Below are 25375 nucleotides of genomic sequence, written 5' to 3'. Positions count from 1 at the left end.
AGATTCTTCCTCAGGAAGCCAACAGAATAATAGCAAAGAAAATGCAAAGCGAGTGAAGGAAGGAAAGAAAAAAAAACAGGAAGAGCAATCAATTAAGTTAAAAAAATCAACAAAATCAATAGAACAAAAAGTTGTATCTTCAGGGAAAACAATGGAGTTGACAAACCTCAGTTAGACAGATACATTCAAGATACAGGCCACCAGTGTCGGAAAATAAAACTGGTGAGAAGAAATGGACAAATTCCCCAAAAGTTATGGTCAGGATTTCACTGATAGCTTGATGGCCACAAAATTGAATTTGGGACTTAAAAGTATCCTAGCAAAGAAATTTCCTGCTTCCGCTGTGTTTACTGGAGGATTCTACAAAATAGCTAAAGCAGACTCCATACAACAATCATATAATCTCCTTTTAAAAAAATGAAGTACTCCTGTCTCGTTTCTGTTGCTATGATAAAGCACTATGGCCAAAACAACTTGGAGAGGAAAGATTTACTTGGCTTACACTTCCAGGTCATAGTTCATTGCCGAGGGAAGTCTAGACAGGAACTCAAGCAGAAACTTGAAGCAGAAACCACAAAATACTGCTTGTGGTACACAGATCCATGCTAAGGTAGCTTTTTTGTATAGTCAACCTGACTAGGGCATGGTGCTGCCCTTAGTGGACTATGCCCTCCTACATCAATTACCCATCAAGACAGTTCCCCTCAGACACAGACACAGGCCAACCTGATAAAGAGGGCCAAATCCAGAAGATACAGGGTTCTTTGTTTTTGTTTTGAGCCCCATCCTCTGGGTAATTCTAGGCTTTGTTAAATCATCAGTTAATTCTAACTGAAACAAAAAGGAAATGCATTTTCATGAAGCTAGTACCACTCAGAAACCCAGCAAAGCCAGTTGAAAGAAGAAAAGCTACAGATGTGTTGTACTCATGAGTTTCAACATAGAGTTCTTCAGCAAACTATTAACAAATCAAATCCAAAACTACATAAACAGTTAAAAAAAAAAAATAAGAAACAATCAACATGCCACAGCCACGTGAGATAGATTTCAGGTATGCAATTTAACATTGAGAAATGCATACCGCCATAACAATAGCTAAAGAAAAGACACTGTGCAGAACATGACAAAACCTCAATGAGTTCAGAACAGGGAAGATGAAGCCACCTCGAGAATGATCATCTACCAAACCAACACTAAGATTAATGATGAGATTAATGAGAGTCTCTGGGCCATGGTCAGCAGCAAGGACAAAGATGCTCAGTTATGATTACCTAGCAGTGCTAGGGTTGAAGCTGTTGCTGTAAGTCAAGGGGAGATGGGGGGGGGTGAGTGTGATACAAATGCATTGTATATAAGTATGAAATTCTGGAGGAATAAATAAAATTATACTTAATAAAAAGAAATGTAAAGGAACCAACAGAAGGCCATGTTTTTTTCAAAAATGAGGCCATGTTTTTTTCAAAAATGGAAAATAAACAAAAAAAATCAGTGTAATTACAAGTTTAGGATTAACTCAAATGAAGGAATTTATGTATTTGTTGAATAAAGTTGAAGCCATGCTGAATGGAAATTTATGATTCCGCATTATTATTGTTGTTTGAGACAGAGTCTCAACTATGTAACCCTGCCAAAAAATAGCAGTAAATACAATGCTGCCTGTCTACACAATGAGGGTATTTTGGCAATAAAAGGAATGGGTATACATTGCAGCAGACAAGTTTTCACAGAGATCAGACTGTGTCTGATTCCAGAAGAGGCCACTTAGGATGTAGATCAGTGGAGGAGCTGGGTGCCCAGAGACAACTGATGGATGGCGATTGTTCACTATGTAAGAGTTACACCATGGTGGTGGAACGACATCTTATGAACCAGTGTGAATTGCCTATCAATGAATCTTTAAATTAAAAAAAGAAAGAAAAAAGAGGGCTGGGGGAGATGGCTCAGCAGCTAAGAGCCAGTACTGTTCTTGCAGCAGACCCATACTCCCAGCAGCCACATTGAGCCTCTCACAATGCCTCTAACTCCAGTTTTAGGGTTAGGGTATATGATGCCCTCTACTGGCCCTCACAGGTACTGCACACATGAAATGCACATAAACTCATGGAGGTGCACGCGTGTATACACACACACACACACACACACCCCAAACATAAATACATCTTTTTAAAAAGTTGCAGAAACTGGCATATAATGTCCAAAGCATCTCTACCAATAAATAGTAACCCCAAGCTGGAAGCAGCCTAGATATATTTTTGTGGGCGAATAGCTTTGCACACTGTGGTCTACCCACAGTGCAATACAGAATGCTAATCCACAGCAAACAGTAGGGATCTATTGAAGAGCCCACCAGTGCAGATGCCTCTCAAGGAATCACACAGAATGAGAAGAAGTGTGCCAAGAGGTTGGAGCAGGTGTCAGGTCCATGGTAAGTTCTTCCCCAGTGTAACTACCTACCATTTTAGCCATGTCTCTATGGGCAGGCATGAAAATACAGGTGTGTATGTGTGTGCATGTGTGTGTTTGTGTGTGTACACACGTGTGTATGATTGGAGGATGTGTCATGGCCCCATCAACCAAGTACTATAAATTGCACGCTTGCCATGAATGGTGGTGTTCTCCACATGCCAGTGTACACTTACTGCTTTCAGTAAATTTAAGGAGACACAAATCTTTAATCGATGATTCACACTCAGATCTTTTGAGGTAACCTAACCCTCTCCAGTACAGGGCCCAGTTTAGGGTTAGACACTGTATTGTTTTTTAAAGATTTATTTATTATTATATATGAGTACACTGTAGCTGTCTTCAGACACCCCAGAAGAGGGCATCAGATCTCATTGCAGATGGTTGTGAGCCACCACGTAGTTGCTGGGATTTGAACTTGGGACCCTTGCAAGAGCAGTCAGTGCTCTTAACCGCTGAGCCATCTCTCCAGCCCTAGACACTGTATTTTGTTGCCGTCTCTCCCTGCATCTGAAACCTGCCCACGGCTTTCCTTTTCTGACTGTGTTGATGACCCTTTCAAGGGATACCGTTGGTAGCTCTCACCTTTTGAAACAGAACATAGAAACATCTTCAGTACCTCTTGGGAGTACTTCTGGGAAGAGTCTGCACAGCTGGTCCTGCACATTGAGAATTTCTAGCCCAAGGTATCTTGTGTCTCACTCTCAAGCTGGGTTCTTAAATAGGCTCCGGGCCTCTCTCCATTTGCATGCCCTCGGCCTTGTCCCTCTGCCAGCTGGAAATGTGTACAAGGCTTTCCTGTTTGGAACGAGCGGTCCCCAGAGCCACATAGCTTCCATTCTTATTCAGCACAACCAATAAAAGAAACTTGGGAGCGTAATTATTTTGTCCACCTCCAAGTAAGAGAATGAAGGGCCACAGCATCCCCCGATGACACCAATTTGAATCTGCTTCAGGGATTTAAACACTTAGAAGGCTTATAGAGACTCATAAGGCAGGTAACTCCTATCATAACTGGTTGAAGGGAAATAAGGACCAACATGGTTTAAAGTGGCATGGACACTAAGGGAACGGAAGGCAATACATTTTGGGGGGAAAATGGAATTTTCTGCTCTAAAGCTCATTAATAAAAATAAGAGTTAAGAAACATAAAAGACCGGGTGTGGGGCAAGCACTCACAATCCCAGCATTTGGGAGGCAGAGATGGGAGGATCCTTGGGGCCAGCCTAATGGAATTAACAAGGTCCAGGTTCCGTGAGAGACTTGGTATCAAAAAACTAACATGGGGGGCTGGTGAGAGTGGTTAAGAGCACTGACTGCTCTTCCAAAGGTCCTGGGTTTAAATCCTAGCAACCACATGGTGGCTCATAACCACCTGTAACGAGATCTGACACCTTCTTCTGGTGTGTCTGAAGACAGCTACAGTGTGCTTACATACAATAAAAAAATCTTTAAAGAAAAAAAAACTAATGTGGAAGAGAAGTAGAAGGAGGAACACTGACTTCTCACCTCTGCAGACATGTGCACACATGTCCATGTGTGTTCCCACACATGCATATACACACATGTGTATAACATGCACATGAACACACACACACACACACACACCAACAAGAACCCACCATCAGTGAGACCTGAAGGGGACAGATGTGCTTCTGACCCAATGCAGGAACAAGTTGAGCACTCGGTGAAGTCATGACGCCTCTGCAGAATTCTATGCAGCCCCTCTACCAGTAAGAGGGCAGGCATACCTGAGGTTAGGGACAGCCATGCACAAGCCTTGACCCCAGCACGGCCCTATGTGACCTTGCTCTTTATTTCTGCTCACAAGTAGAGCTGGTCCCCTTCGAACCGTCTGCTTTCCTTCCGTGTTTATTTTGAAAGGCTGTTCTGTCTTCCTCTGGCTTTTACCCAACCCCTCATCCCCCTCCTGCTTGGTAGCATCATCCCCACCCCTCCAGACTCTGGCCATAATGCTCCGTCTACTTCCTACCGCAAGGTTCACATGCAGGGGGCAGTGTTCGTGGTCCTGAACGTGAATCCTGATCATTTTACTCCTGTTGACACCATGGCTCTCAACTACCCGTGTGTGCTGGCAGAGCTGGGACACCAGATCGTGGCTTGCTCTCACCCAAGGTCATGTCATACCTGGAAGCTTGCTAGGGCTTAGATCTAAGTCAAGGTCTCCTTGTCCCCACATGGTGCAGTGCCTTGCCACATAGCCCTCTTGCTTGTCAGGGCTACAACCTGCTCAAGTTTTCAGTAATCAAATCACTCTTAGCCACCTTCAGCTCTGCCCTCAGCCTGACATGACTCTGAAGAGGTCTCTCTACAGTTTAATCAGAGCACACCCTAGCCCTGGTCAGAAGCCCCAGGCTACTTACACAGAGTTCCAAACAGGCTTCATGATGGACACCATAGTGACCAGCCACCACCTTTCTCCTGGGACCTCACCTCATCCCCTCCGGGGCATTCCTATAATCACTGCCTTGTTGCTCTTTGCATGAGCCCAGCTGGTTGCCTGCTCTGCCAGGATAATCCCTGATCCAGCCTGCTGTGCTGGTTCAAACCTGAGCTCAACCTCCTGGCATCAACCTTCTCCCCAGGCCATTCATGGCTGCCCCACAATGGGCCTGACCCTGCTATCCCAAACTAAGCTTGCTCTTTCCACTATACCTGCCCCCATTTTACGTTACCAGATCCACCTCAGTCACCATGCCCACCATCCCTCTCCCTCTCTATGAGAGATGGGGTTTTGTGTTTGTAACCCACTGATGAAACCCTATGGCACAAAATGATGCCAGACACAGAGAACTCAATGGATATTTGAATGCATCTTTTTTTTTTCATTTTTCCTTTGCAAACTCAATCGTCTGGTAAGGCAGTCAGAACTTGCCAAACCCATCGCTTGCTTTCCAGCCTCCCTGCTCCCTCCACCCCCATTTCTTTGACCTGAAACATCACTCACCTTTGCCCATTTGAGAGTACTCAAATACCTCTCCTTTCAAAATCCTCTTGATGACACCCTCAGATGGAAGAGACACTCCCTGACTCCCTGTAGCTTGGTTCTTAGGTCCTGACTGATGACCTACCTAAGACCTGCCCACATGAGTGGTGGCTGCTCACTAGGTGGACTTTGTACTGCTCTCTCTCTCTCTCTCTCTCTCTCTCTCTCTCTCTCTCTCTCTCTCACACACACACACACACACATCAGTAGCTATGAAATGAATTTCATACTGGTGCTAATGTCTGAACACTGAGCTCTCCCTGACAATGCTAAGCAGTGAGCCTATGGGAGGAGCCTGCCCACAGATAACAGCAGTGTTGAAAGGACAGGGCAGACTGCAAGGCAAAGCCTTTCTTAAAGAGACAGGATGACTGTCACCTAAAGGAACAGGAGCAGCAGCTGCTGCTTAAGAAAAGTGTGAAGCTAGAGTGTGGTGCCACACACCTTTAATCCCAGTACTTAGAGGGCAGAGGCAGGTGGATCTCTGTGAGTTTGAGGCTAGCCTGATCTATACATCAAGTTCAGGCCAGTCAGGGCTACAAAGTGAGTGAGACTCTGTCTAAATGAAGGAAGGAAGGAAGGAAGGAAGGAAGGAAGGAAGGAAGGAAGGAAGGAAGGAAGGAAGGCAGGCAGGCAGGCAGGCAAGCATGATGATACTTTCTGCTATAAGATTCTTGATAGGTACTGTATTAAACTAGGGTTCTTTAAAAGAGCATATTTGAAAGAATGACTTTATTATCTATCTATCTATCTATCTATCTATCTATCTATCTATCTATCATCTATCTGCCTATCAATCTAGCAATATCTATCTATTATCTATCATCTATCACCCATCTGTCTGTTTATCTGTCTACCTATCATCTATCAATCATCTGTCTATCTTTCTTTCTTTCTTTCTTTCTATCTATCTATCCATCTATCATCTACCTGCCTATCAATCTAGCAATATCTATCTATCTATTATCTATCATCTATCACCCATCTGTCTGTCTATCTGTTTACCTATCATCTATCAATCAATCATCTATCTATCTATCTATCCATCTATCTATCTATCTATCTATCTATCTATCTATCTATCTATCATCTATCTAGCAATCATCTATCTATCTATCTATCTATCTATCTATCTATCTATCATCTATCTAGCAATCATCTATCTACCTATCTATCTATCTATCTATCTATCTATCTATCTATCTATCATCTATCTAGCAATCATCTATCTATCTATCTATCTTCTTCATCATCGTCACCATCATCATCATCTACCTATCTATCTTAAAGGCTTATAGTCATGGTCTGAGTAGCAGCCATCAAGACTGTCTCCTGATAGAAATGCCAAGAACCTAGTTGTTCAGCCCATGAGACCAGGTGTCTCAGCAGTACCAATCTGGTGTCAGAGTTACAGGGAACTCCTAGAGAGCTGGTAATCTATCTATTTACTTTATGATATGCTTGCTTTTCTGTTACGGTGATAAACATTAAGGCCAAAAGCACCCTAAGAGAGAAAAAGGTTCACCACTTCCAAGTCACACAATCCATCACAAGGGAAGTCAGGGCAGGAATTGAAGCAGAAACCACAGAGAAAGGCTGCTTGCTGGCTCACTCTCTGGCTTGCTCAGCTGGCTTTCTTATATATTCTAAGCCTGTCTGCCTAGGGATGGTACCACCCACGGTGGGCTGGACCCTCCCACATCAGTCATTAACCAAGACAATCAATCTCTCGGACATGCCCACAGTTCAACCTGATCAAGGCAATTGTTCAATTAAGTTTCCCTCTTCCCAAGTGACTTTGGGTTGTGTCAGGTTGACAGTAAAAACTACCCAAGACAAACTATATTTAATTTCTTCCAACAATATCAATCAGGTTTCTTAGCAGGCATCTTGCATGTCTCAAACTTACTCCTAGGTATACGATACATGCTTTTAGTTTTTAATACACTGTTACTATGTATTTCAACATGCTTTCCATATAACACCAGTTCTGACCAATCCCCCTGTTACTAAGGTGTTGCATTGAGGAGACAAATCTGTTACCTCACTGAGGAGCCAATATCCCCGTATTAAGAGCCGAAGGCCCTAGTTACCATTGGAGATCACTCTTTGTAGGGCTGAATACATTTTGCGGCTTTTGACAGCCATGTTGGCTTGGCATCCACATGATGGTATAACACAGAGCCGTGTCAACTGCCCTAAAAGTATCCCACGCGCGCTCACCAACGCACTTCCTCCCTCTCTCCAGACCAGACCACCACTGTTTTTATTGGCTCCATCCTCTTGGCCTTTCCTTTACAGCCTGAAGTCATAATCATACAGAATACCACCATTTCAGGGTCAAACATGTTGTAACATGTGTGGTTGCAGTCTAATGGATGCTACTGGCCACAATGCTGTCAGAAGGGACTTCTTCACTGATACCCACAGTATATGAAAGAGATCCCTTGCACAGCCCCCCACACACATTTGGTCAGTCTGCCCTGCCTCTGGTCCAGCAAGAGACTCAGGGACTCTTCCTACTTGGTGAAAGGGTCCCTTGCTTTCCCCAACAGGCTAAGGATATGAGACACTGCCCATCTGCTCTCTCCAGTCCATTTAAACACAGGCAATTTGCGCTTCTCCAGTCCTTTCCCTGTTCTAAACTGGGCTGTCTTCACGCTGGGCAATAAGAAGAGCTCTTTGTATCTTTCAGGGGTAGTGTTTTTCTCACACATGCTTTATAATTTTATTTTTTAACTCCAAGTCTGTGGTTTTACTTTTCTGAAGTGTCTTTTGATAAGCAAAAGTTGACAGCATCTCCCCAGGACGGATAAGTTTCATTTTTCTTGTCCTATTGCATTGTCTAATGTTTATATCACAATGCTCAAGACAACTACATAACTAATTTGTGGCTAGTTTTAAAGAGCTTTTTAGCCTTTGCTGTTAGGTGGGAGGTATTTCCCAGATCCTTTCTCAGACTGAGGAGTCCATCCGCATTTTTCTCTGTGGGATTTTGTCTGGCGCTTTACCTGTATCACAGCTTTTGTCTTTATCCAGCTCATATTTTGAATTACACTGATCTTTCTCCTTCATTCCATTAGCTCTGTAAAATTCATTGATCTAAAATTTTCCTTGATTTTTTTTCAAATATTTTCCAAATGTTTAATCAGTCAACTTGCATTCTTACCAACTCCCTGACCATGTGGCTAAAACATGCTGTACTTCCGCATACTAGTATATTTAATTTGCTAATATTCAAATATAATTTTTACCTCTTTAACCTTCTTTTTTGTTTGTTTGTTTATTTGTTTGCTTTTTTCTAAGACAGTATTTCTCTACGTAACTCTGGCTATCCTAGAACTTACTCTGTAGACCAGTCTAGCCTTGAACCTGGAGATCTGTACGCTTCTCTGAGTGCTTAAAGGTGTGTGCCACCATACCACTCAGACTTTAAAAAAAATTTTTTTTTAAATTTGTGTTGATGTGTATGGTGTTTTGCCTGCTTGTACCACCATATAAGCACCATGTGCACAGGCCAGAAGAGGGCATCAGGTCATCGAGAACTGGAGTTAAAGATGGTTGAGAGCCACCATGTGGGTATTCAGAACAGAACCTGGGTCTTGTGGAAGAACGGCCAGTGTCTGTAACCACTTCTCCAGCCCCACTCTTCTTTCCTTAAAAACCTGGTAACTGGAGGTGTGAAGTGACCGACTTCTCTCACTGGCTGAGTATCTTTTTCTGCATCACATAAGCCATCAGTCTAGATTCCCTTTGAAGTTTGGATTTGCCACCCACACATTATCCTTTGCATCCCCCCTCCACCCCTTTCCCAACTTCATGTGTATGTGGTGGGCACATGTTTTTGTATGAGTGTGGGTCCATGTGTGTGCATGCATGCATGTGCATGGGTCCATATGCATGTGGAAGCCTGACACTACAGTTGGCTATCATCCTCAATTGCTTCTCTGCCTTTTCATTGAGACAGGGTCTCTCAATCGAACCCAGAGCTCACCAATATGGCTAGTCTCACTAGCTAGCTTGCTCTCCACTTTCTGAGGCTAGCATGACCGCTGGGCTGCCACTCACACCAGGCATTTATGTGGGCTCAGGGGCCAGTGCTCCAGTCTTACAGGTCAAGGACTTTAACCACTGGGCATCTCCTCAGCCCCTACCCTTTGCTCTTTTGAGGTGGTGAATAGCATTGTGAATCCCTTTAACCCTTGGAAGCTGTTTCCTCCGGCTTCACACGACGGTCACTTTCTCAGTGTGTGTGAGAAAAGGACCTCAGCACATCTCCAGCAGTGGCTGGCTGTTCTCCCACAGCTCCTTCCAAAGTCCCCTCAGACATCACCACTGGTGTCCTCTCGTCTCATTTATTGTGGCACATGCATCTCCTGGGGACTGCTCCTTTACTGTTTATTATTGTATTTTAGTTAGTGTACAGAATACTGGACTTCATTGCCATATTTCACCCATATATGATTATTCTTCAAGAGTTTCCTCACCACACTACCCCCAACCCCACGCACTTGCCTCCCACCCGTAAATGTTCCTTCCTCCCATCCATGTCAAGTATGTGCTTAGATCCTGACTCCTCTTGTGAGGGGAAATATGGGATATTTTGTGCCTTTCTAGCCCTCCCATTAATTTCTCTTGCCCATCTCCATTGTCTTTCAACCCCATCCTTTCCCATGTATACTCCAATATCATATATGTTTTTAAATATAGACCCTTCATAAGAGAAAGCCTGCATCATCTGCCTTCCCGGGTCTCATTTCACTTGCACAATCATTTGTTGTTGTTATTGTTTTGTTTTGCTTTGCTTTGCTTTGTTTTTTTGAGACAGAATTTCCCTTTGTAGCCCTGGCTGTCCTGGAACTTGCTATGTAGACCAGGCTAACCTCGAACTCATAGAGATCTACCTGCCTCTGCCTCCCAAATGCTGGGATTAAAGGTGTGCACTGCTGCTGCCACCACCACCAGGATTACACAATGTTTTTTAGGTCCATACATTTTTCTGACAAATGGCAAGATTCCACTCCTCTTTGTAACTAAATAAAACTCCTTTGCCTGAATGCCTCCTATTTCTTTATCCGCTCATCTGCCAAGGGCCTCTAGGGTTAGGCTGAGTCCTTATTTTGGCTGCTGTCCAAGTGTCTCTGAGCTACACTGCCTGAGAGTTCTTCAGGTGCACCCATGCACACACCCACACCGCACTTCTACTTTTAGCTTTGGAGACACCGCCACACTGGTACCCTGGATGGCGGCCGCAGTCTACCCTTCCACTAACACTGTGCGACTTGCTCTTGCCTCACAACCTCGCCAGCACTTAACGTTGTCTGTTTTCTTCCTGAAGCCATTCTGACTGACCCGGATGAGACATAAACTTGGTGCAATTCTGATTAACATTTTCCTGATGGCTAAGGATGATGGATAGGTTTTGCATATTTATGGCTAGTTCCTCTTTTTCTTTTCCAGTTTTATGAAGCGCATCGTGTGCATTTATCAGTGGGCCATGAGGAGACCCTGAAGCTATATGTTTGCTGTCTGTACATGATCTCAAGGTGAGGGGCTCAGATCCAATCACAGAGTGACTTTGAAACCGGCCAGGAATCATGGATACCAGCACACTCTCTCCTTCCTCTCTCTTCAAGGGCCAGAAGCTATAACAGTCCCCACCTTCCCCTTCCCCTTCCCCTTCCCCTTCTCCTCACCCCTGCCTTCCCCATTCACTCACACCCTAAGAAGACAGCATACTAGCTCTCCTCCTCACACCAGCCTCACGCAGGGAAGGGGCAGGTGACATACTAAGCCATAATAGCAACCCTGAACATCTCACCCCTGTCCTGTGCAAGGCTGCTGTGACCTGCAACCACATCAGCTTCTGACCCTCAGAACAACCAGTCACAGCCTCTCTCCTTGGCCATCGCTAGCTCCCCCTGCCAGGTCCACAGTTGAGGATGAACAGTGACCTCAAAGTTCCACACCTTCCCCAGGGAGGGTCAGCTGCCCTCACACTGTGGGCATGCAGGCAGAAGCCACGGGGGGCCATGGGATGACAGCTCCAGAGCTATCTGCATACTGAGCCCAGACTTTTCATCTTGTTCTCTCCCATGGCAGAGGGTTCTGCAGTGAGCTTGGTGTGTGTGTGTGTGTGTGTGTGTGTGTGTGTGTGTGTGTGTGTGTGTGTGTGTGTGTGTGTGATCATTCGGTCTGTGTTCCTCGCAGAAGTGTTCAATATCAACTCATTATACGTTAGAGATGGATGGTATTGACAAGTGAGTCACCAATCATAAGGTTAAAGCAAGTTTGCAGTGGTGGAGGTTAGGCCTAAGGCAAAGCGACCGACATCTTCATCAAAGAGGGGAACCACGGGTCCAGGGAGATGGCTCAGCAGTGGACAGGCCAGCTGTACAAACCTGATGACCCAAGTGCTATCCTCAAAACCACATAAACAAAATGGGGCCTGCTGTTAATGCCAGCACTCCTATGGTGAAGGAGGTAGAGACAAGAGAACCTGGATAGCTCTCAGGCCAGCTAGCTTGGAGTATACACTTTACAGGCACTAACAAAGGGGACCCCCATCTCCACAAAGTGGAAGGCCAGAACAGATTTCCCCAACATTGCCCTCTGACCTCCACACGTGCACCCTTGCACGCATGACTGTGCACAGACATACACGTATACACACGTACACACTAAATAACATTAAAGCAGGAAGATGGCCACAGACTGAGGATAGATGCTTTCTGAAGTGAAAGGAAGACACAGCAGGGCCGCCCTGGTACTCTACGGAGCAGAAGGGCTGCAGTCATCATGGATGCTAGAGAAATGAGGACTGGCATAGGCATGTAGCCCTACCTCCTGAATCAGGAGAAACCCCTATTCTTGGAGCTCACAGCTTGTGGCCCTTAGTTCTGGTACCTCAGAAGAAAAGTACTACAGAGACTAAGATGGTGTCCTAGAGTGGGCCCTGACTCTAACTCCTGCCCGCTGGAATCTGAGATGCTGCAGAAGATGCGACTGAGGTGAAGGCAGAGGAGTGCCAGGGACCGGCAGTGTAGGAGAGAGAAGTGGAGAGGTTGGTGTAAACAGCAGAGGGGCCACTACGATCGGATCAAACCTTAGCTGACTTCTAGCAAGACGAAAGGGATCTGGTAGGTTTCTCAAACCCCGAACAACTGTAGACTGAGGATAGACGAATTCCACTCTATGTAAATGACATACAGTCATCTTAACAGCCTGTTTGTAAAAGAAACACTAAACCCCTCAGATCCACCTCACTGCCTGGGTTCCCACGCACAAGGGCCAGCAACCAGGACGCCCTGTCCAGAAACATCCATGACCAGCCCTACTGCCATCTGATCTAATGGGCTCAAGACCCCCCAGATACAATACAGATCTCCTCCCCATGCCCCAAACCCACCACGCAAATCAAGGAGTAGCCTGGGCTCACACCCACTTTAGATTCTTCTAGCAAACAGGCCTGGATGAGACGCTTATATTTGTCCAAGAACAGTTTACTTCATGTAGGCCAGTCAGGCTGAATGCTGTGGAGCCTGCTATACCCCACAGCCAGTTCTTACCCTCCCAGGCTCCATCTCAGGAAGCCACTGACCCGCTGGCCAGAGGAAGCCGGTCACTGCTCTGAGGCTGCTGGACTCATCCGAGGCAGGAAGGGGACAGGCAGGCGTGGTGATTAAATGGCCAACGCTTCCTGAATATTGGTCATTAGATTCCTGATTAGAGTTAATAATCACCTAAGATTAGATCCCGCCGGCCGATGTGGGTCAAGAGGAGTTTAGCTCAGCTCATAATGCCTTGAGATCTCGATGAAAAAACCTGAAAGTGGGTTCTGCGGATCCGTGACGTTTTAGTGAGTCTACTTTTCCTTCAACTTGTTCTAGTTAAGGGAAATTCCAGATTCTAGGACAAATGTGCTCTGCGCTGCAGATTGGAGGCATTGGTAAGGCCTGGGCAAGCATCCCCGGAGGTCCATTGGACCCTCTATGCAGGGTCCTTCCACACCACAGGTCAGGCTTCGTTACCCACCTGCCCCTCCTGGTAGCCCAGACGAGGGACTGCAAAAGCGAAGCTGTGGAAGGGCAGGGAGATCCCTGGGGCTCCTCACTGCTTGCTCCACACTCAGGGCAGAGTCTGGCACCCACTGGCTGCAATAAATAGCTGTTGAATAAATAAATGAGCCTAGGAACAAGTGACTGCTGGACTCCTAGGGAGGGAGAATGAGTAGAAGCAGAGATTCAAATCGTCTCTGAGTATGGCATGGGCAAGAAGCCTGTATCCGGGGTTGGGGAGAAGGCTCGGCAGGAATGTGCCTGCCACACAGGCACGAGGACTGATCCTGAGCAAGGATCCCAGTTCCGGATACACATAACATCTAGGCACAGAGGAGGCACATGTCTGCACCCCAGCAGGGGCAGGGGTAGAAGCACCCTGGTAAGTCAGCCTCGCCAAATCAATAAGCGCTAGATTCCGAGAGAGCCGTTCTCAAAATGTAAGGTAGAAAAGGCTAGAGAGGTGGCTCAGCAGTTTCCCAGAGCCCACACTGGGAAGCTTGCGACTGCCCAAAACGCCAGCTCCGGGAAGTCCAGTTCCTCTGGCCTCTAGGTGTTCCTACATGTGGATCACTCACACACACACACACACACACTTAACATACACATACACACACACACACACACACCACACACACACACACACACACACACACCACACACGTGCACACACACATGTGCATACACACACACATGTGCACAGATTCAAAACAAAATAAACCTTTTTTTATGAAAAGAAGTAAGGTGGCAAGCAACCATGGAAGATACTAGGCACTGACTTCTGGCTTCCACATGTGTGTGCATGCACACACATACGCACACACACATACGCACACATACACACAGAAACAAGTATATACTACACACAGGCATTGACCTCTGGCTTCCACTTACACACACACACACACACACACACACACACACACACACACACACACACACCACACATACTTGTACCCAATTTCAATCTTGAAGACTTCAGGAAGGAAGTAACATTGGATGCAGCCTTGAAGACATCTCAAACATATAGAGTGCACCAGTTGCTCCTGAGCTAAGTGGAGTATGGGTAAGAAGTATATGGCTTCTTGCAGCTATAGTGGTCTTGGGGAGAGACACTTTCTTCAGTTTACATGGGAACAGACATACCACACACACAGGCACACATGCATACACATATGTGCATGCATACATGTACATATGCACACACACGCACATATGAGTGCATTCACACAAACACACACATGTGTATATGCACATTCATGCTTTGAGGGGAAGGCACCTGACTCTCTGTCAGGAGGCTCAGGGAGGAAGTCTTCAACTAAGATCTGAAGGCAAGGAAAGACCTGAGGATCCACGTCTTCTTCATCTATGGAAGAAGCAAAGGGTAGGAAAAGAACTCTAAGGTGCCAGAGTAGAAAATGTCGATCCTGGGTAGTCGTGACTATGCCTTTCTGGCCACCACTGAAATTCATGAGTGTCTGATGGGTAGTGGGAGAGAGTTAAGGCAAGCCAGCAGGTACAGAGCTCCTACAGCCTGCCAGGCAGAACCGTCTATGAAAAGCACTGGTATTCATCCCATTGATGGACAAAGAAACTGAGGCACAGGCCAGGTGAAAGCTACTAAATGATGGGGGAGACCCTGAAGCTTGTCCTGGCCCCAGATCAGCCTCACTGGGGGCAGTAAGTGAGACAGGTGTGTGTGTGTGTGTGTGTGTGTGTGTGTGTGTGTGTGTGTGTGTGTGTGTGTGTGTGTGTGCCAGAATCTAGGAGAGGGGAGAGTGCAGGCTGACTCAGGATAAGCCACACAGAGGAGTTTGAGAGTCATGGCAAGGTCATATGGGAGGCTTGGATTTGGAGTTCTGAGGTGGATGGAAAGTTTCAAGGGCCTGGCAAGAGGTGGGGGGGGGGGACTGGCTGGGTCCAGGGGACTAGCCCTGAGAATTCTGAAAATCACAAAGCCGTGTTAATTAAGATGCTCTCAGAAAAACTGGTGTGTAGATGTATTCATCTTATGCCACAAAGCACATCACCATCTCTCCAGGTAGGGTTTTCAACCACCCTCTTATCTCTCTGAGGCTTCATTCTTGAAGAATCTCTACCAAACCTCCTTTCACATGTGGGCAGGTAGTGTTTTAAAATACCCACCAGAGAATGCTTTCTCCCATCAGGAAAGCCCCCTCTAAGTTCATTCATTTCTCCAGAGGTCACAATTCATTGTAGGATTGTACTCTCTTCCTCAAGGAAGTCCTGCCTGGAGTCTTCCTTTTGGCTCCCGTTTCTCCAAGTCTCTGCCTCTATTGCTTTTGAGATTATCAGCTGCCCTTGAGCATAGTTAAATATTCACCTCCATTAGACTTCTGCCCTAGACACTAAAAGCTACCTTTATTAGATTCATCCAAGTAGAGAATAGGGCAGGGGAAAAGCTGATAATGTTTGGTCTGTAGAGTGAAAGAAAGCCGCCCACGTATCACTTTTCCTTCTGAATCCTGCAAAGTCTCCTGCCTGCTGTCTACATACAACCTAGGACCCTGCAAGGAGCCTTACTGCTCTCAGCGGGAAGCCATCCACTGGAGGCTTCCTCTGTCACCACTGCCATCCTCGTGGCTAAGAACTGCAACAGCGGCCTCCACTTACCAGCCTGGATGTACACTCCTGCCTCCTTTCTAGGTCCCATTTGGGTTTCAGGTCCAGTGGCAAGGGTGGGTGCCCTTTGTCCACCACCTTGGGTTCACCCTCTCATTGTTCTCCCCATCCTGCTTCTGAGCTTTCCCACGTTTGACTTAACGCCCTCATGCATCTAAAATCCTTTCTGCTTCAGCTAAATGCCCCAGACACTGCCAACCTTTCCACCCACGCCCCCTTTGTTGTTGCTGTTTAGCCCAAGCTGTTGGAGAACTTACAGCAATCCACCTGCCTTAGATTCCCCAGTGCGGATTATAGGCGTAGGCCACCATACGTGGCTTCGTCCTGCGTTGATCACCCACACATGAGCCTTCCCAACTCTTTCGAAGAGCATTGGCTCGGCGCAGGTTTAGACCCTCAGAGCCCTTTCTTTGCTGCTGCTTCCTTCTCAAGCCCCCTTTCCTCCTGGGATGCATCCACCTACACGTCTTTGCTCACCTGAACTCTTTTAAAAGTGACATTTCTCTGTCAAAACTCCACCAGCCGGTGAGGCTTGTTTTTTTGGTTTTTTTTGTTTGTTTGTTTGTTTGTTTTTTAACTTCAAAACAACAGCAACAGAATGTCTTTCCTAATGGAAAACACTTTGGCTGGGTGTGGTGGCGCACACCTTTAATCCCAGCACTTGGGAGGCAGAGGCAGGTGGATTTCTGAGTTCGAGGCCAGCCTGGTCGGTCTACAGAGTGAGTTCCAGGACAGCCAGGGTTACACAGAGAAACCCTGTCTCGAAAAACCGAAATCAAAAAAGCAAGCAAACAAAAACTACCTTGGACAAAGCAGAATTTTTGGAGGAGAGAAAATGGAGGCCACAATCTGAAATTTCAAGGACTTTAGGCTCCTGCTCGGGAAGCAGCAGGCACATCTGGCCACATCTGCAGCATTTTTCAAAGTATGTATGGGGCACTGGGGTGGAGGAGGCAATGATAATACTTGAGCAAAAATGCTTCCCTAAACTGTGAAGTCCAAGGGCACCGCTGTCACACACTGCCAGGCTGATTCCCATGGTCAATAACTTTCACCTACTCAAACATGACCCCACTGCAGCCAAAGTTCAAAGTTCTCAGGACGGATGATTCTCTAAAGCATCACTCTTTTTATATCGTATAGAAAGCGAGGGGGCGGAGAGTAAGACCCTGCCTCGGTTATCAAACTATGCCATGGAGTCTGGACTGCATGAGGGTAGCTCGTGATTCTAGACATCGGAAAGCAGGGCTCTTGTGTTGGCAAACTGTTAGACATCTGCATAGAAAAGCGACCTAGAAGACACAGCGTAAGAGCCCTTCCAATAAAACCTGTCTGCATTTAGTGTGGTGGGAATGGGGAAACGGCAGCTTTCGGGACACTGAGACATGCTTGCTGCTGCATGAATGAATCTTCGGTTTTTTACAAGGCATCTTGCTTCGCTGTGAATGTTCACAGAAAGCTGTCTGCTACTGACTTGGTGTGTTTCAGAATTGGGCGCATCCACCCATCCGCCTCTCATTACTAGGTCTCTCCCTTGATGCTGGTTCCTTGTCACCTCAGAGTAGTTCTCATAGAACCACAGGCTTGTTCAGTTACAGATGGCTATCAAAGGCCAGAGGGCCCCCCTCTCTGACCTTATACTAATCTTGAGTTGTTCACAAGTTTCAATGACCTTTGGGACAGTTAACTATTCTGCGCTCTACCCCTGACTCTCAGCATCCAGAATGATGCTTTTCCAAGGGCTTTCTTGTGTTCTCCAAGCAGGGAGAGTGAAGTAAGAAGTTCCATTTAGAAAGGCTTGCTCTGTCTAAATCTCTTAACATCCGGCAAAATGAAAGCAGTCTGATGGGTGCTAACTTGATTTCTCCAGTTTCTCCCAAGAATATACATCCCATGCAAGACCCTTATAGCCCATTAAATGCAAATACTTTAGGATTTTGGAGATGGCTTGGTAGTTAAAGCACTGGTTGCTCTTCCAGAGGACCTGGGTTCGATTCCCAGCATCATCCACATAGCAATGTACAACCATCTGTAACTCTAGTTCTGGAAGATCCAATGCCCTCTTCTGGCCTCCATGGGCACTAGGCATGCATGTGATGCACAAACATACATGTAGGCAAAGTGCTCATACATTAAAATAACAATAACAACAACAATAATACATGTTCTAACTCACAAAACTTTACCCACATTTCTTTTTCAGGCACGTGTTTGGCATTTGAATCCATGGTCTTGAAATTTTACATACACACACACACACACACACACACACACACACACACACACACACACATATATATATATATATACACAATTTTATTTAAACAGATCCTCAGGTTTCCTAGTTTCAAAAAAGTCTATTTCATACACACTAGCTCCCAAGTCTAGTGCTAATTACAAACACACTGTTTTGATTGCAACCATCACACCTTAACCTGGCTGCCATGGGAACTACACAAGGGGAACTGCCAACTGCGGAGATGTGCCCCACAGTGGAGATGAGGGTGCAGTATTTGCTGGCTCTGAGATCCTGCCCTTCCAAATAAGTGTTCCCACACACGAGGGTACACGGCAGTGAGTTCTTGCTGGTCTCAATTCTGCCAGCCTTTTACATATTCAATGAGATTCTACAAGTTCCTACAAAACCCTACAGTGCTAGCAGATCAACAGGGAACAGATTCAAACCCGCCACCCCAACCCCCCATGTCCCCACGCTGGGTCTCAGTGAGAGAGGCAGACTCTCCTGGACAGGCAGTCTCCATAGGGACAGGCAATACCTAAACATGAGCTCCAGTAAGCTGCAGGAGGCTGCCTTTTAGTAGGTCTCTTCATAGGTTTCTATTGCTGCCATGAAACACCATGACCAAAAAGCAAGTTGGAGAGGAAAGGGTTTATCTGGCCACAGAGGGGCACTGCTTACTGGCTTGCTCAGCCTGCTCTCTTATAGAACCCAGGACCACCAGCCCAGGGATGGTTCCACCCACAAGGGGCTGGGCCCTACCCCATTGATCACTAATTGAGAAAATTACAGCTAGATCTGAAGGAAGCATTGCCTCAACTAAGGCTCCTTTCTCTCTTGATGACTCTGGTGTGTGTCAAGTTAACACACAAAATCGGCCAGTACATAAGTTCCCCCAGCATGGTATGGCATTGCCCAGTTATATCATCTACATACGCACTAGGTCACACTCATAGCTATTCTGGTAAACACATGGCCTACTGGCCATACATTGGACACCCTGGGGATGTATTGGAGTGAGAACACATGGCAAAACTTGTCTGTCATCATCAAATCCTGGGGTCACAGTCACATTCTAAGCTAACAGGGATCACATGTGATAATTGTGATGATCTTACTGACAGAGCCTTCTTCTTTACCTGTGTTTCCAACTGAAATCTCATGGGAGATTATGGGAGGGTAGCGAGGGGAGACTCTTTCTCAAACTCCCTGAGAGCACAAAAAGCCTTGGCAGCAACAAATTGGCTTGCGGTAGGTGAGACACAGGTGTCCCAGAGCCCAGGCTGCCCAGACAGCTACTTGGATGAGTTCAGTGTTGTCAGCCACTGTTTCTCAGCTCCACAACCCCTCAAAGGTGATCTAAAGAAGTGCACTTTCTGCTGAGAAGCAGAAGTTTAAGGAGTTGGACAGAAGTCTGTGGCCTAGCAGATGGCAGCTGAGAGGTGGCAGCAGCGCAGAGGTGGGAGGTGAGGGCGTGGGACCAAATGTCATAACAGAATGACATCACACCTTTCTTGCTATATCCAGATGCTTCTCCAATGTAAACTTTCCAGTGTGCCTTCACCCTCTGCAGATCCCAAGCCGGCTCTGCCCAGGAGCAAGGGCTTCACTGTGTAAAGTGCTCACACTTTTCCTGGACACTGCAATCACCACCTCTTGATGCTCAGCCACTGATGGCTACAGAGGCAAAACGAGCATGCATACATGCACACACACACACACACACACACACACACACACACACACACACACACACACACCTTTGAAGAATGAGTACATCCATACAACAGTGTGGAGAGCCACATGCATGCAGGAAGCCTGAGGCACATACGAAGCAAAAATGTTTTGGGGGGGCAGGGTGGGAGGGAAGCAAGCTCTGCTAGCCTAGCACTTCTCTCAGGAAGCTCCGACTGAAAACCCAGCTGCAGCTGGGGACATACCTCAGCACAGCTCATGCTGTGAACTTCAAGTCCCAGGTTCGATGTTCAACAACCCAACCAATCCAAAAACCTCACAAAGCCCCTCTTATCACCAAGTTGCAGATTTAAATTCTGAGCCTAATTTTCTCTAAGCACATGGCCCTAGACATTCTAGCTTGCTCAGTGCATTAAAAAGGCTAATGCCATAGACGTGGCAAATGTTTGTTCCATTCATAGAAACTCTAGCTTATTAATTCGTTAATTAATTAAGTTATTTATGAGACAGGGTCTCTCTATGTAGCCCTGGTTGGCCTGGAACTCACTATGTAGACCAGGCCCCTTGAACTCACAAAGATCCACCTGCCAGCACCTCCAGTGTGCTGGGATTAAAGGCGTGCAACACTATGTCAGTGAAACTATATCTTTTAAAACAGTGCCTATCAAGCTGCCAAAATCAGAAATAAAAACAGAGACCCTCTCCCTTCTACTACCCAAAGCAGACATTCAAGAGGCCACAACTTAAGCTGTAACGTGACAGCAAGCATCTGCCACCAAGAGCATCATCAACCCACACAGAGCCTGTGCGAGCAAACAGGGGGAGGAAGATTCGTTGTAGCTAAAATTCACTGACGACAAGCAAAGACACATTTCAACTGATGTTTCAGTAAAATCTTCTCCAAAATTTATTATAAAGACACAAATAATCCTAACATTAAAAGGGGAGGCAGAGGTCCTTAGTCACAAAAGGATTAAGACATCCATTCTCACACTCAGTTTCTTCATCTTTTAATCACCCTTAGGATAGTTATACATTTCTCTTGTTTGTTTGTTTTATTGTTATTATTATTTGCTTTATTTTTTTAAGAGAGGGTTTCATTGTGTAACACTGGCCAGCCCAAAACTCTGTGTGTAGACCAAGCTGGACTTGAACTCATAGAGAACCTCCTGCCTCTGTCTCCTGAGTATAAGGATTAAAAGAACGTATCACTGTGCCTGGCTATTGATTTGTTTTTGAGACCAGGTTCCATGTAGCCTGGCACAGCCTCAAACTTATCATATGCTTTTGTCTTTCCTGCCTCTGTCTCCCCAGTCCTGGGATTATGAGCATGGGCCCCAGCGCACCTGGTTTATGAGGCGCTGAGGATCAAACCAATAGCCTTGTGCATGCCAGGCAAGCACTCCTCCAACTGAACTAGAGCCCTAGCCTTCAACTAACTTACTTTCTTTCTTTCTTTCTTTCTTTCTTTCTTTCTTTCTTTCTTTCTTTCTTTCTTTCTTCCTTTCTTCCTTTCTTCCTTTCTTCCTTTCTTCCTTTCTTCCTTTCTTCCTTTCTTCCTTTCTTCCTTTCTTCCTTTCTTCCTTTCTTCCTTTCTTCCTTTCTTCCTTTCTTCCTTTCTTCCTTTCTTTCTTTCTTTCTTTCTTTCTTTCTTTCTTTCTTTCTTTCTTTCTTTCTTTCTTCCTTCCTTCCTTCCTTCCTTCCTTCTTTTCTTCCTTTCTTCCTTTCTTTTTTCTCCTTCCTTCCTTCCTTCCTTCCTTCCTTCCTTCCTTCCTTCCTTCCTTCCTTCCTTCCTTCCTTCCTTTCTTGCTTTCTTTCTTCTCCCCCCCCCCCAGACAGGGTTTCTCTGTGTAGCCCTAGCTATTGGGGAACTAACTCACTCTGTAGACCAGGCTGGCCTCCAATTCAGAGATACACCTGCTTCTGCCTCCTGAGTGCTGGGATTAAAGGCGTGTGCCTCCACCATCTGGCTTCAAGTTTCTTATAATTCTAGCATGGAACTCAGTCTCATGAGCAAGTCCATGGCTGTCTTGTTTATGGGTGGCTCAGTAGCCCCCACCCCAGGAAGCTATGCAATAAGCATGAGTTATATACTAACGTATGTCTATATATGCATTGGCTAAATACTATATCTAAACCTAGTGAGTTATTAGACAGGCAGTTGAAGCAAAAATACATTGTTTTTTACATTCACATGGAAATATTTTTCTCAACTTAATAGTTAATAAAACAAAATAGAAACATGCTTTCTCTTCTCTCATTCTCTTCCCACCCTTTACACACATACACATAGCATACACACCTAGACACATACACACATACAAACACACATTGATACATGCACACACATATACACACATAAACTCTGTTTATAGGCTTGACAAACATAAGTTAAAAAGAACTACTTCAGCTTTCAGTACTTGGGAGCCTGAGGTGGGAATATAAAGAATTCAAGGCTAGCTAGCCTCTGCTACATAGCAAGTTCCAGGCTAGCATGGGTTACATCGCAGGCTCCTACCCTCCTGACAAACTATGAGTCTGGAGTGTTTCCATGCATGTTTAAGAGGTTGGAAAGGAGACACTTTGCTTTCCACTCTCAGTTCATGTCCCACTGGCTCTGGATTTTCATATGGTCACCAAGTCATACCCTTCTAGCTGCTTCTTGGGGGCCATCCCTGCCTGGCTAATGATGAAACTAACCGACTACTTCATTGAATTGATATGAAGACAGCCAAGAGACGGTCTTATGAGCCAGTTTATAAGCCAGTCAAGTAACACCATTTCTAACGCAATACCACCTTTTTAAACTACGCCGACGCAGCCTGCCATAAAGAAATGCGGTTCCCATGAAGCAAACGCACTTTCCCAGAACTGAAACATGGACTACCCATTTACCTGGCTTCCTGAGCCCTGAAAAGACATTTACTATTCCACCACAAAATAACCACTATCCAAGCCCTGTTGCTAGTCTGAAGTGCAACCAAAGACAGCGTTTACAATATTCCAGTCTGGAAGCCGTCCATTAATCCTCTTTACCTGTGATGACAACGTCTTGTTCCCGAACTTGACCAGCCACAAACGTCAGTTCACAGGGAAGGCAGGGCCTTGAACTTCAACTTGGCTGTAGAACGTTAAAGAAGGAACCGGTTACAATATGTTCTCTGGATCTCCCCCAACTCTCCACCACCTTGGGAAAGTCACTGTGACCCTGTTGCCTGCAACCACTACAGTGTCCCAGGGTCGCCCAAGAAAGTTCCGTGCTCCTCCCCCAAGGAGCCTTTCTGCTTTCCTTAGAGGAAGGGAGTAGGTTGGGGTTGGGGGCCCGTGAGCACCCCAGTGGCAGAGTGCCCCCAAAGACATTATATACCACCGTAGATTTTCTTTAGTATCTGAACATTCTCTCCTTTAAATTAAAAAAAAAAAAGTTTGGGAAAAGGAGAGGTGCAGTTATTTCAGGCTAGTTGGAGTGGATATTGGGGCAGAGTCACCCTCCGGACTAGCACACGGGCACTCCCGGCTCCCTTTACCCATATCAGGCCAGCCGCGCAGCCACTGCACAGAGGAGACTAAAGCTGGCCCCACACAGGACCCGCTGTGGCACTGGCCTCTGGAGGGCAGAGACATAGGGTAACTTTGGCATCGTCTCTACCCTACTGTTGGGGCCAACATCGCCCCACTACGATCAGGAGCAATGAGGAAACTAGTGTTCAAAGAGGGTCCGCTGCTGTTGACTCAAACCCACCGGCAGCGTTTCTCAGGTCCCCAGCAAAGCCTAGGCTGTGACCCCAGAATCAGTCTGTCAGGGAGCCTCCAGTTACCTCTCCTCTAAGTTCCCCGAGGGTCTCAGGAAACGCCTCCCGGTGAGATACGCCCAAATGCACCACGCCGTGAGAAGGGAGCGCCCCGATGTCCCCGCCCGTGTGCCCTCCCCTCCAGGGGACAACCAGAGGACCCAGCGTCGCTCCAGTTCCAGGACTCCACGAACCCTCCAGCCCCCAAAACAGCTGCGAACACCAATGTTCGGAGCCGGCGCACGGCGCTCCAGGGGACTCGAAGTGGCGGACAGTTCCGCGGGCCCTGAAAACTCGCACGCGTGTGCCCTTCCTAGCGTGTGCCCTCTCCAGTGGCTGTGGGTCTCCAGACCCGCGCCCCTAGTCCGCGCGCATGCGCCACCGAGCCCCTCCCCTCCCTGTCCACCCACCTCACTGTCCCGGGACAGGGGACGCCTGGCTCCCCGCCCTCGCGCGTGCCCTCCAGCCCCTGGGCACCTGAGGCTGCACTCCGCCTGCGGGTCCGCAGGGCCAAGCGCGCCCAGGAGGAGGCGCCAGGAGGGGCGTAAGCGGCTGCCTCCGCCCCCGTCACCCCTGTCGTGGGACCGTAGCGTCCGGGGCCCCGGCCCGGCACCGCCTACGCGCGCCCGTGCCAGCCGCGCCCCCACGACACGCGCCGCCCCTCGGACGTCCCCTGCGGGGTCCCGCGGCGAGGTGACCGCCCCGGAAACTCCGCCCCCTAGGCCCGGGCCCCGGCTCAGGGCGAGACACACCCCCTGGACGGCAGTGTCTGATTGGCTGCTGCGGGGGAGGGCGGGGCCTAAGAGGCCCGGGGCAGCTCTCCTCGATGCCCATTTAGTGCCTCGGGGCCCGGGCATCCGTTGGTAAACTGAGGCGGGTTAGGTGAAGGGACTGCCCAAGGTCACCCGACGGGGGAGAACAGTCGGTGGGAAGGGTGCGCCTTGGCGCGCACTCCCTCCTGCTCCCAGCCCCGCGCACCGGCCAGGACTGAAGTTCAAGGCTGCGGGTCTGGGTTGAGCTTTCCTCCGGGTGCCCTCGTTGAGCTGGTCTAGATCGCACAGCTTGTTCCCCGAGTCCCGGGAGTTCGTGGGGAGGTGGACGGACAGGCGGAATCTGATCTTTAGAGTCCCAGGATGAGAAATGGGGAGAAAGGAAGAGCGAGCTGGGGCACGCGGCAACAGGTGGCCAAGGTGCCAGGGTGGGTGTGGCGGGCGGGGAAGGCAGAGGCTGAAGGGCATCGAGGACGGTCGCAGGGAGGCGCGGCCGCTCTGACCCACCCTCCGCCTCTGCCCCGCCCCGGGCTGTGGCCCCTCTGCATACGCTTCAGGGGTTGAGGGGCTGACTGTGTCCAGCTCAGGCACTGGGGCTCTGCCAACTGACAGCGCAGGCGGGAGGCTGCAACTGGGAGCAGGCTGCGACCCAGAGCAGCCGCTTTGCTTGTGTCGTCCTTGGATCTTCAGTCACGGAATGCACATGCCCC

General features: G+C 47.4%; 1 protein-coding gene across 10 annotated transcripts in view; it reads right to left on the bottom strand.

Annotated features, from left to right (window-relative positions):
• Ppara (peroxisome proliferator activated receptor alpha) overlaps positions 1–25109 on the bottom strand; it is a 71942-nt gene extending 46833 nt beyond the window's left edge. For 2 of the 10 annotated variants that reach the window (XM_006520619.2, XM_030248423.1), the window contains exons 1-2: positions 23847–23934; positions 23141–23225 (exon numbers count right to left, since the gene is read on the bottom strand). The gene's annotated coding sequence lies outside the window, so the exon portion shown is untranslated. Of the gene's footprint in view, positions 1–23140; positions 23226–23631; positions 23826–23846; positions 24602–24873 lie in introns of those variants that run through there. The other 8 variants (XM_011245517.3, XM_030248422.1, XM_030248424.1 and 5 more) reach the window with 8 other exon arrangements.
• Between the last annotated feature and the right edge of the window lie 266 nt (positions 25110–25375).

The sequence above is a fragment of the Mus musculus genome, chromosome 15 (genome assembly GCF_000001635.26).
Source record: "Mus musculus strain C57BL/6J chromosome 15, GRCm38.p6 C57BL/6J".
NCBI lineage: Eukaryota > Metazoa > Chordata > Mammalia > Rodentia > Muridae > Mus > Mus musculus.
This window is presented reverse-complemented; position numbering and strand designations above follow the sequence as displayed.